The 10,601-nt window shown below is 34.0% G+C and overlaps 1 pseudogene; it reads left to right on the top strand.

The window, feature by feature from the left end:
• Nucleotides 1-671: 671 nt before the first annotated feature.
• The window catches only part of LOC111411113, a 43,648-nt pseudogene continuing 33,718 nt past the window's right edge, over nt 672-10,601 (top strand).

Genomic DNA, 10,601 nt, shown 5'->3' with positions numbered 1-10,601 from the left:
ATTATTGTCACAAATAATTTTCTGATCACTATTAAAAAATTTTTAAATCACAAATTATTTCACGATCACAAATCTATCAAACTAACATGTCACATATTATTCATTGGTCAAGAATTACAAATTTTATGAGTCGCAACTTATTTCATGGTCATAAAATATCAAATTAATTGACCACAAATTATGTTTAACTCACAAAGTATCAATTTATTGATCACAACTTAACAAACTTTTACGTCACACATTATTTATTAATCACAATTTATCTATTTCATTGATTATATATTATTTATTGCTCACAAGTTAACCAATTTGTTGGACATAAACAATCAAATCATTTCTTACCATTGCCACCAACCACATCGTCGCCGAAACCACTATCGCCAAAACCACCAACACCATCTCCTGACAGCAAAACCATCATCCCAAACACCACCACGACCCCCTACCAAAAAATATCCTCAAATCTACCGCTATGAACTACCACCACCCCCATCGTCGTGCACATCAACAACACCACCACACATAACACCACCACTTCACCGCAACCACCACCTCACAATCTAAAACAAGAACGAAAACAAAAATACCCACTGAGCAAGCGGAACTATGAACACTGCTTGGTGCTCAAATCAGCGTTGCATAGTGACTATTTGAATGTGCCACTATGCGCGATGCTTAAATCACTGTCGCACAATAGTGTGGCTTCTTTGTGCTTGGCAATGGGAGAATGGCAGCGTGACTTACGACTAAGAGAAAGATGTGAGAGCATTGGCGGCGTGACGTGGGATGAAAAGAAAGATAGGAGACGGAGACGACAAAGCGGATTCACAATGAAATGCTCAGTTGCACAACGACGCTCGAAGGTTGTCTCTGACGACGACAATCCATGTGAGGGAAACGAGAGAGATTGGAAAAATATAGAGAGAGAAATGAGAGTGGGAAGTAATTATGCTTTATGATCAAATTTGATGGGGTCGAGTGGATGGAAGTAGGTTTAGTATGTAAATTAATTTAATTTTATAATATTATTATTAATATTGAATTAACATCTGATTTTTGTATAAACAAATTTTTAATCTGATTTTTAAAATTGGATATTGAAATTTGGTTGGTTGTAAATCCCACGTATCCTTACGTGGACAGTTGAGCCCAACTGCCATAGCAATCACGAACTTTTGATTGATACGTTAGAATTGATTGATTTCATAATGTTCATTCCAACAATCCATTTCCATCCTCTCTCGACTCTCCAAGATTCGGTAGCTCAAATAAATTTGAAGAACAATCTCAATTGGAAAAGGAGGTTCTTTGCGGTGAAGATTGAAGAACAATTCCCGATTGGAAGAAACCCTGGATTAAAGCAATATGAAAATTGTTCAGGTATTTTTATTTATGGGCCTTGAGTTCGTATGGTTACCTTTTATTTCCTTGTTTTCATTTCAATTTTTGTGCTATATGGTTATAATGGAGGATACGAATCTATTGATTTAGTTTCCTCTTATGTTATGCAGAATAATTACGTTTTCACTTATTTTACAGTGAGTCTGTTACATATTGAGATGGATTCTATTCAGACAGTTTAGATAATTACATGTTTGAGAACAATATTAAACAAATATTAGGTCTCGATTTACAGATAGGCTAAAGATTTCCTTTTACATTCTAGCTGCCAGAAGAGGTTGGATGCATTTCTTACACCCCACAACAATCAATAATAAATGTTAAAAGAACAAAAGTCTTATCCTCAGTGAACTCGGAGTCAACTATATGAACTTAAACATATGGTAAATTATCATCTTGTTCAACTTCATCATGCCATATTATTTATTCGGTCTAGCTCTTCATGTTCTGTCATTTTATTGGGATCACATCCTTCTTGCAAATGAGTCTTTGTTTGGACTCTCCGTAAGAAACCGGCCATCTAAGTTGTCTTTTTCTTAAATTATGTCAATTATTCTCACTTTGGTTGTTGAACTTAACTTGAATGGTTCATCCGCCAAACCGAAACCATGTTTTAATCTGTGAGGGCTTACTTTGACACTCTTGTAGGATCATTCAAGAAAGGCAATAAGAATATGTGATTTCTTGGACTGCAGTTGGATGCTGTGTCAAGTAGATGACAGATTTGTTCCATATGTATTCAAAGTTATGAGATTTCATTGAATTTTCCTTGTTGCAAACAGTCGTTAGCTATAAAATTAAATGTGCATGCTGTGAATGTGACAATATAACGCTTCTAGAAGGAGATGTTGTGAAATTTTATGTTTACAAAAAGGGGTTTACTAGTGGTTATACATAGTGGAATCCACATAGGGAACCATTCATTATCAGTGGATCCGATTGTGCTGAATCCTTAGCTCCACAAATAAACCAAATTATACCAAGAAAACAATGCTGATATGTGCGACAGGACCTAAAATGTACAATAATCTCATCAATGAAGACCATATGCTCTTGAAGAACATGCCCCAAATCAACATGCAGAAGTAACTTTAGACTATTCGAAGAGCAAACACAGATAGTAGCAAGCACACCATACTTTTGAAGTGGCATGACTCTTGAATTTGAAGTCTGAATCTAATATGCTTAGTGTGTTATGATCGCATGTTTTCCGTAATTTACAATTTAGGGAAGTTTGCTAGAAGGTAACTAGTTAGAAGTTACGTTCTTAAAACAAAGAAAATGTTACCTATTCTTGGCCTAGATGTTGAGAAATTTGTGCGTACGTCAATGATAGCATGTTGTGCTGTAGAGAAATTTGTTCGTACGTCAATGATAGCATGTTGTAATGTAGAGAAACTAAGTACATGACTCAATGCCCTATGTGTTTTAGCCCACGCTCAAAGAGAAGATGTCCTAGCCTGGGCATAGGGTGTCATACATGGTGATGGTGCTTACATACCTCACTATTTACTGAAATGTCGTGGGCAGGATCTGTTTTAAATCTTGTACTCTATCTGCTTTTCAGTCATGCAAGCTTCTTTTGGTTTATTCCCATTTTATATTATATAGCTTTATTTCACTTGTTTCATTCTTTTAGAAATCTTAAATGCTAGGCTTCTATTTAGATGTTCTTGAACTTGAAAGTATCTCTATATGAGTTCAAAGTGAAGATATGTATGTGTATAGATATTTTAACAGTCTCATGGAAAATCCAGTTATTGAGCTTATTGCTAGATGACCATAATCTCAACTTACATCATAACTCAAAAATAAAATAAATAACACTTGTTTGCTAAAAGGATCTTAGTGGCATATGGATTTAGCTTTCTTTGCTCAGCTATTTAGAGTGTTATCTGCCTTGATGCAGAATCACATAATTAGTTTGCACTTCATTTCTGCTCCTCATTATCACATGTTCCCTAATCCCACGACATGCTAATTTTATTTGAGAGGTACTTGGAGCCTTCTGCTATTTGTTCTTAAGAGAACGCAAAGATAGATGTTGCAGTAATGCATGTGATGAGAATGTATGTGAATTACATAGTTTATATTGTGGAGGGATACCCTTGCAAACTATTCGTTTCTCAATATTTCTTATCCTCTACTTGAACCCAATGAAATAAAGAGCCCCGCAGACTTTGATTTTGGCATATTCCTTGGTGCTTTGGGTCTCATGTGGTTGATCGCCAAAACTTTTCTAAGAATTTTTTCTATTGTTGTGGTGGGGACTGTGGAATTTAAGGTTTGTGATTCTCTTTATGTTTCTTTATACTAAAGTTTTTATGCATTTTATATCTGTTCTCATATTGCTTATTTCATCTCTCTGGGCCAAAACCTCAAAATGAGCACTTCTGTTTGGGAGATTCTGTGTGCCAATTCCATCTCCATCATCAGTTGGTTTTATTTTCATTGCGTAATGGTAACATGAAGGTGATTACATCATTCCCATCGAAACACCTTCTACTTTGTAACTGCATATTTTTTTGACGGTACTAGATGGTACAATGGACAAAGTTTCAGCATCTTTTCCCGTCTTAACACTGTTCGGTCTTTTTGCCACATTTCCAATAAAGAATTTCAAGCACATTCGCTTGTAATTTTTAATTTGTGCTTCTCTCATCATTGTTTCAACATATATCCACCTAAGATCGCTTCTTAGTGCCTAACACGTTTTTCCTACAGACGAAGTAGAATTTTGGTAGGGAATGGCTAAGCTTGCTTTTTTTTTATGTTAACAGAAATATTTGCTGTCTATCACTTCAAAGATCGAAGAGATACGAGTGGAAGTGTGATATGCAGAGCAATGGATGTCCCACCATATGCTTCCTTATAATTTGTTGAGACGGATTAGACAATATGAGCAATACAAATGGCAAGAAACTAGAGGCGTTGAGGAAGAATCTATGATTCATAAGCCGCCCAAGGACTTGAGAAGGGATATCAAGGGCCATCTCTGCTTAAAATTACTGACAAGAGTAAGTTCACTTCAATCACTACTCTAGAGTACTCTTTATTCAAGTTCGGTAAATAGTACTGCACAGTATAGTGCGGATAACATGCATGGTTTTAGCCTTTTTTGCTTCTCTAATCATATCGACTATTTATTAAAGGTGGCAATGTTTGCGAAAATGGGCAAACAGCTGTTGGATGCAATGTAGTATCGTTTGAAGCTAGATCTCTACACATAGAAGAGCTTCATAGTTTGCAATGGAGATCCCGTTGATGAGATGCTCTTTGTTATGCGTGGATGTGTTAATGCATTGACAATGACAACTAATGGTTGTAGAACTAGTTTCTTATCTCAAGGCTAAGGACTTTCGTGGAGAAGACATCAAGCATATTCTGCTCACTTTTAGGCAAGTTCTAAAATCAACTTTATCATAATGTCTGTTGTTTTTTATTTGTTTTTGGTAAAATGACTAAAATTTCTTATTCTCTAATCGCGCTTCTGAAAGATTGGCGAGGACTAAGCCGTAATCATAAACCTGAGAGCAATAATGAATGAAATGAAAAACAGAAATGCGCAAACAGAAATACGAAAAACTTAACGTGATTCACCGTCAATGTGAGAGTTATGTCCATTCACCGCTACTCTGATGGAGGAGAATTACAAGGTTACATCACACTATTTAAAAAAGACAGTCCATCAGATTCCTATTATGACGTAGAAAATTATGGCATTTTTATACAACTACAGTGAATTCCCATTATACATATTATGTTGATCTACTGTTGAGGGCATATGTGAACAGTAATAAGGCTCCTCAAACCAGGGCTCCTTGGATGTAATATTTCAATGGAAGTTTTTGAAGAAAATAAGCATGACTGGTGTTTACATAATTGCTTTAGGTTTTACTCCCTTTCTACTTAATCCGAGTATCATGGCGTCGACATTGCAGGAAGAAGATTGAGAAACCTTTGCAAGAGGCAGAAGATAGAAATGCACGAGGCCTTGGCAAAAGAGGGTGGGAGCTCACCTAGCCTCGTTGACACTATTTATGCGTCAAAATTTGCTGCCAGTATACTTTGGTCTCTTGCACAACAATCGTTCCACATAAGTATTACCCCGATTACTTGGCACAAAATTACCTCCTCTGTTGCTTCAAAAGCTAGCCAAGCCTGGTTTTACTGCGGAGGACTATTCATATAGAGTGTATACTTATAGATGACATTGCACAATGTTAGTATGTTACCTTATCAGAAAACCCGATGTGTCATATAATAATGATTTGGCTCAGTTTTACGTGAAATTTACCAATGTGTATGTAGATAATAGCATGTTCCCTAGTTTTTCCTATTACTGTGCTATCCATAAAATTTATACCATGAAATGCTTTCTTGAGAACGTTATTGTCTTGCGCTTTTTGTAGAAATAGAAATTTATAAAAATAAAAAATAAAAAATTATCCCTATCGCTAGTAGCAGAAGAAATCTTCCTTACGAAATTCCATCGATATTTGGGTAACTTTCTCTTGAAATAATTCTGTCATTTTGTTAAATAATATGGCTTAGCGTATAAACTGTCCATTTTCTCATCAACACAAACTAAAGAAGGCTTAAACTCTTTAAAATGTTCTAAGAACTTCAATTTCTACTGTATTTGAATCATCTCTATTAGTTATAGTACAATTCAAAGCTATTCCAGAACAAATACAACATTAAAAACTTTGACAGCAGTAAAAACGAGAGTAACTATTTCATGAACAAAAACTTGATAACTCCAAAATAAAATTTGAATGCATGGCTATTATCTGTACTACCAAAAAGAGATCTAAACACATCTAATTCAAAATATTCCTATATTAATCTGTACAAGATCATGCCCAAGACGTTGAAATTTCAGACACAGACATCATGTCTGGTTCTCATGCATATTATCTTCTACACCTCGAGTATAGCTCGGAGACTATACTCGAGCCACAGCAGCTGCTACTGCCACTCGCACCATCACAATTGCTACTGCTTGCAGCATCATTCTGGGTTGCCTTTCTTACGGCTTTCTTGATATTGAAAGCCAAATGGAACTGGGAATTTTGGCGATATCCCCACAGTTGAATCCAATCACCTTCCTCCAATTTGTTTTCTTCCACCAGTTTACTCCATTCTTGTTTAAGCACAACCATATTCAAGGTACCCCACCTCTTCATGCGCAACATATAGTATTTACCTTTCGGATCAATTGTAAGAATCTTGACACTGCCTTGGTTAACTTCTACTAACTGTCGCTCCACTTCTGTCAAGAATTCCATCACTTTTTCTCTGTTATGAGAAAGAAATATCCGATTCTGATCAGCCTTAGTATCAGAAATTGTGAGCCTCTTTTGGTACAAGAAAATTGGCACGGTCCCTCCATTCAATCCTATTTCTCGCAAGATTTCAGGAAGAAGTGGTTCCGGACGAGGCTCCGGCTCGTTTTGTACTTGGTTACGAATTCCGTCGCCTTTCCGCTTTCTATTTTTCTGATTAGTTCCGGCAGATTGGAGCACTGCTTGGCCTGAATAAGGAGTAATGGCTAGAACTGGTTCAGGGTAAAGATTTAGACTTGAGTAAAGCTTTTTGCAGTGGGTTTGAAGCGGCACTAATGGCGGTGGTTGTTGATCATGAAGAAGAAGATCATCAAAGAGGCAAAGTGAAACTACCTTCTTCTTCTTCTTCTTCTTCATTGGAAGCATGTTAGGAATAGGGAGAGGAAGATGAAGATCTTCATTATGGAAGAGATTAAAGGAAACCCTCCTCTTCTTCATCGTAGACATGACTGAATTTCTATATCTATCAAAGAATCTGTCTCTTTCACGTAAAAAATTTTCTGTGAACTGACTGGGGAAAGGTTCGCTCTTATATAGATGTCTGGGGTAATCAAATTCCGATTCGGAACAGAGCTCATGCAACCCCTGAAACTCTTTACTTTATGGAAACAATTGTTGATCAAAGTAAGGAAATATTTTTCATGTTACCTTATATGTTCTCTCTCTCTCTCTAACGGTAAAATTCGAAGCAATTAATGCTCAATTGTTAATTAGATTATTACCTATTGCGAAATTACCTCCAACGCCACCACACGCCAAATTTCTTTTGAAAGTCTCGCCCAATTTTAATACCCAGTCAATTTGTAAAATTTAAAATTTTCATTGGACAAAACTTATTGGTATAGAACCAAAAAAAATAAAAAATAAAAAACCTCTTTCTTATTTGTTTGAGTTGTGTCATTGTTGGGTATGTTGTCAACCATCGATCAATTTGTGCAACTTCAATCGCTTAAGCATCTGTTTGATTTGGATAAAATTAAAATAGTTACTATATTTTGATAAAAGTTGATGATATATGTAGTTAAAAAATTGATAAAAAGTGTAGATCCCATAAAATATTTAGTTGAAAATTAATACAAAGAAAAGTGAATTATAAGAAATAGGGACCAAACAAAGACTAAGTATTAATGAGACTTAACGATGTTTTGACGTTGTCAAGGAATTGCACACATCTACAATAATGGAGAAACATTTCGCTAATATTTTTATCTCCATATTATTTTACTTTTGTCAATGATACTCTTAATTTTTTTGATGAGATCACCACAATAAAGTATATTTAATGATAAAAGCATATTGATCGCTGAAATATAGAAGATTGGAAATCCGGACGATGTTGATTGATTAAAATGACTTTGATCAAATAATCAAAACATAAAAGTATTTTCCCTCAACTCTTTGGTCTGAGTATTTAGAGCCAACAACAAATTTTATCAATATATGGATGCCTTAGTTTGATGTGTAACGAATATTAATCAATGGACCATGCTACATGTACATAATTTTTTTGCCTAATTTTCTGCTCACTACTCACAATATGGGGTGGGGACCACATTTGGAATTTTTTATATTCAAGCGGGGGGGCCCGTGCCTTGTGAGAGGGGAAACAATTTTCGGTAAGTTGAATTCGGTATAAATAGAATTATTCTTAATCAATTACTTATCATAGTACTGTTTGCTTTCAAACTAAAAAATATTATTTATGTATAAATGAGAATGTAGTTATATGCACAATGGAATGGCTAGATTTGCAAGTAAATTTGAAGTGTGGTGACTTGAGCGCACGAAACAAAAATGAGGGACTTAGATGTGACTTTACTAAAAATTGGGTGACTCTTGACTCATTTGTAGAATCCCAAAATTTTTTAGTTGGTTTGCATATAATTTATTTGCCATTAATAGAAATGCCATGTCTAGTCAAGACTTTATGCAAAAGTCAATTTGTTATCTCTATAGTAAATTTGGATGTAAATGAATATCTTCATAGTTGAGGGACCAAAGTAAAAATAAATATAAAAATTTATACTTTTATTAGATGGGCCAAATAGTTAACTATTAAAGGAGCAAGTATTACCATATCAATATTGAGCTCATTTTGAAGCTCGTAATAAATTACGAATTATGGACTCAAGAAGAAGTTAAATTGGATAAGTTAAACTCGAGTTATAGCCGTCTAAAAAAGTTGATGGAAAATTATAATTAAGGGAATATCCTTGCTAATTAAGGTAAGTAAACGTCAATTTTTATTACTTGTCATGCTAATTGTTTGTGATAATTATTAGTTACTTTGTAGTACAAATCTATTTTAATTATAATAGAAATTAATTGGGAATCCTTAATCTTGTAGGATTTGATTTATGATAAGGTTTTCTAATAATTTTAGTATTAGAATAATTAGAACTATAATTAATTAAACTAGTTAATTTGTACGCATTGGTAACATTCTGCCATTATTTTCGATTGGAGATTAATTAGTTATTTATTTAAGTTGTGTTTTTGTGTTAGAATAAAACAAGTATAATATATGCAATTAGGAGACCAATTTGCCTTACTTTTTCACGTGTTGACAGGATATGCAGTCATTGTGTCTCCTTATTAAAATTGTATTGGATTTGGAACTTATCAAAACAAATAGTCAATCTCCAATCAAATTATATAGGAGTCTAGGAGTCCAAACCAATTTCTGGGAAAAGTGGACGGAAATTTTAGAATTCCAATCTTAGCGTGACTACCCTACGGTCCCTGCCCCGTATTTTAGTCTACTATATATATGACATTATACCTAAAGCATTCTACCATACTTTATTCTCTTCCTCTCTAAATTTTCATCTATATTACTAAGGCTTTATACCCAAAGCAATCTACTATATTTTATTCAATTTCACAAGCAACCAAGAGAAAATTCTCAGCAAACAAGTTCCTACAATTTGCTTTCCAAGTGCACATTATAATTCAAGATTCATTACGTAAGGTGAGATGCTCAGTGCTATTAGTGATTTTTCAACATCTTTTCAAATACGTTATTATATATGAATCTAATTACTTCAGTTCAAGACTCCTTCGGGAGAAATCATGATACAGTTTAAGGCACAATTTAGTTTTCACGTTATTTTCAAGGCACAATTTAGCCTTCATGTTATTTTGCAGCGCTTGCTTGAATTATTATTTGTCATAGTGTGATAATTCTCATGTTATGTTGGTAAGAGAATTTATACATAATTTCACGTTTGATTTGAATGTGGAGTAGCAAGCATCTCATTGAGTATAATTTGTTATACTCATCCCTCTTTATTTACAATTTTCAGGTAAAAATTAGTATGCTGGACGGGTGGATGAATATGCAATTGGACCAATGGATCTTTGTCATGAAGTACTTTAATTTTTAGGAACACTAGAATATTTAATAACATTTGATTATTTTGTTTTTAAATTCAGACTCAATTGTCAGTAACGTTATAATTTTCAATTAGTCCTAATCTTATTATTTGTTAGAACTATTTTTATTGATATGATTCCAAAACGTTCCGCATATTTTTATTAAATTTAATATATTTATTAAATGTTGTTCAATTTTACTGAATTTCTTGTTATATTAAAATTTATTTGCTTCAAGTACTTTAATAAAATTCATGTTTCGTAACATTTCGGGTTGCTAGAATTTGGGACGTTACATCATTAGCCCCCATTTGGCCACATTATTCCTTATTAAATTAAAATTCATTTTTCTCACTTTTCTTATCAATTACACATTTTTCAATAAAATAATATTATACAAAAACTTTCCATCTTTTTTAATCACATATTTTTTTTTAAAACAATCTATTCGTCTCATTATACTATGGAATAATGGGC

This window comes from Olea europaea, chromosome 15 (genome assembly GCF_002742605.1).
Source record: "Olea europaea var. sylvestris chromosome 15, O_europaea_v1, whole genome shotgun sequence".
Taxonomy (NCBI): Eukaryota; Viridiplantae; Streptophyta; class Magnoliopsida; order Lamiales; family Oleaceae; genus Olea; species Olea europaea.
The sequence above is the reverse complement of the archived record's forward strand: the minus strand, read 5'-3'. Positions and strand labels throughout refer to the sequence as shown.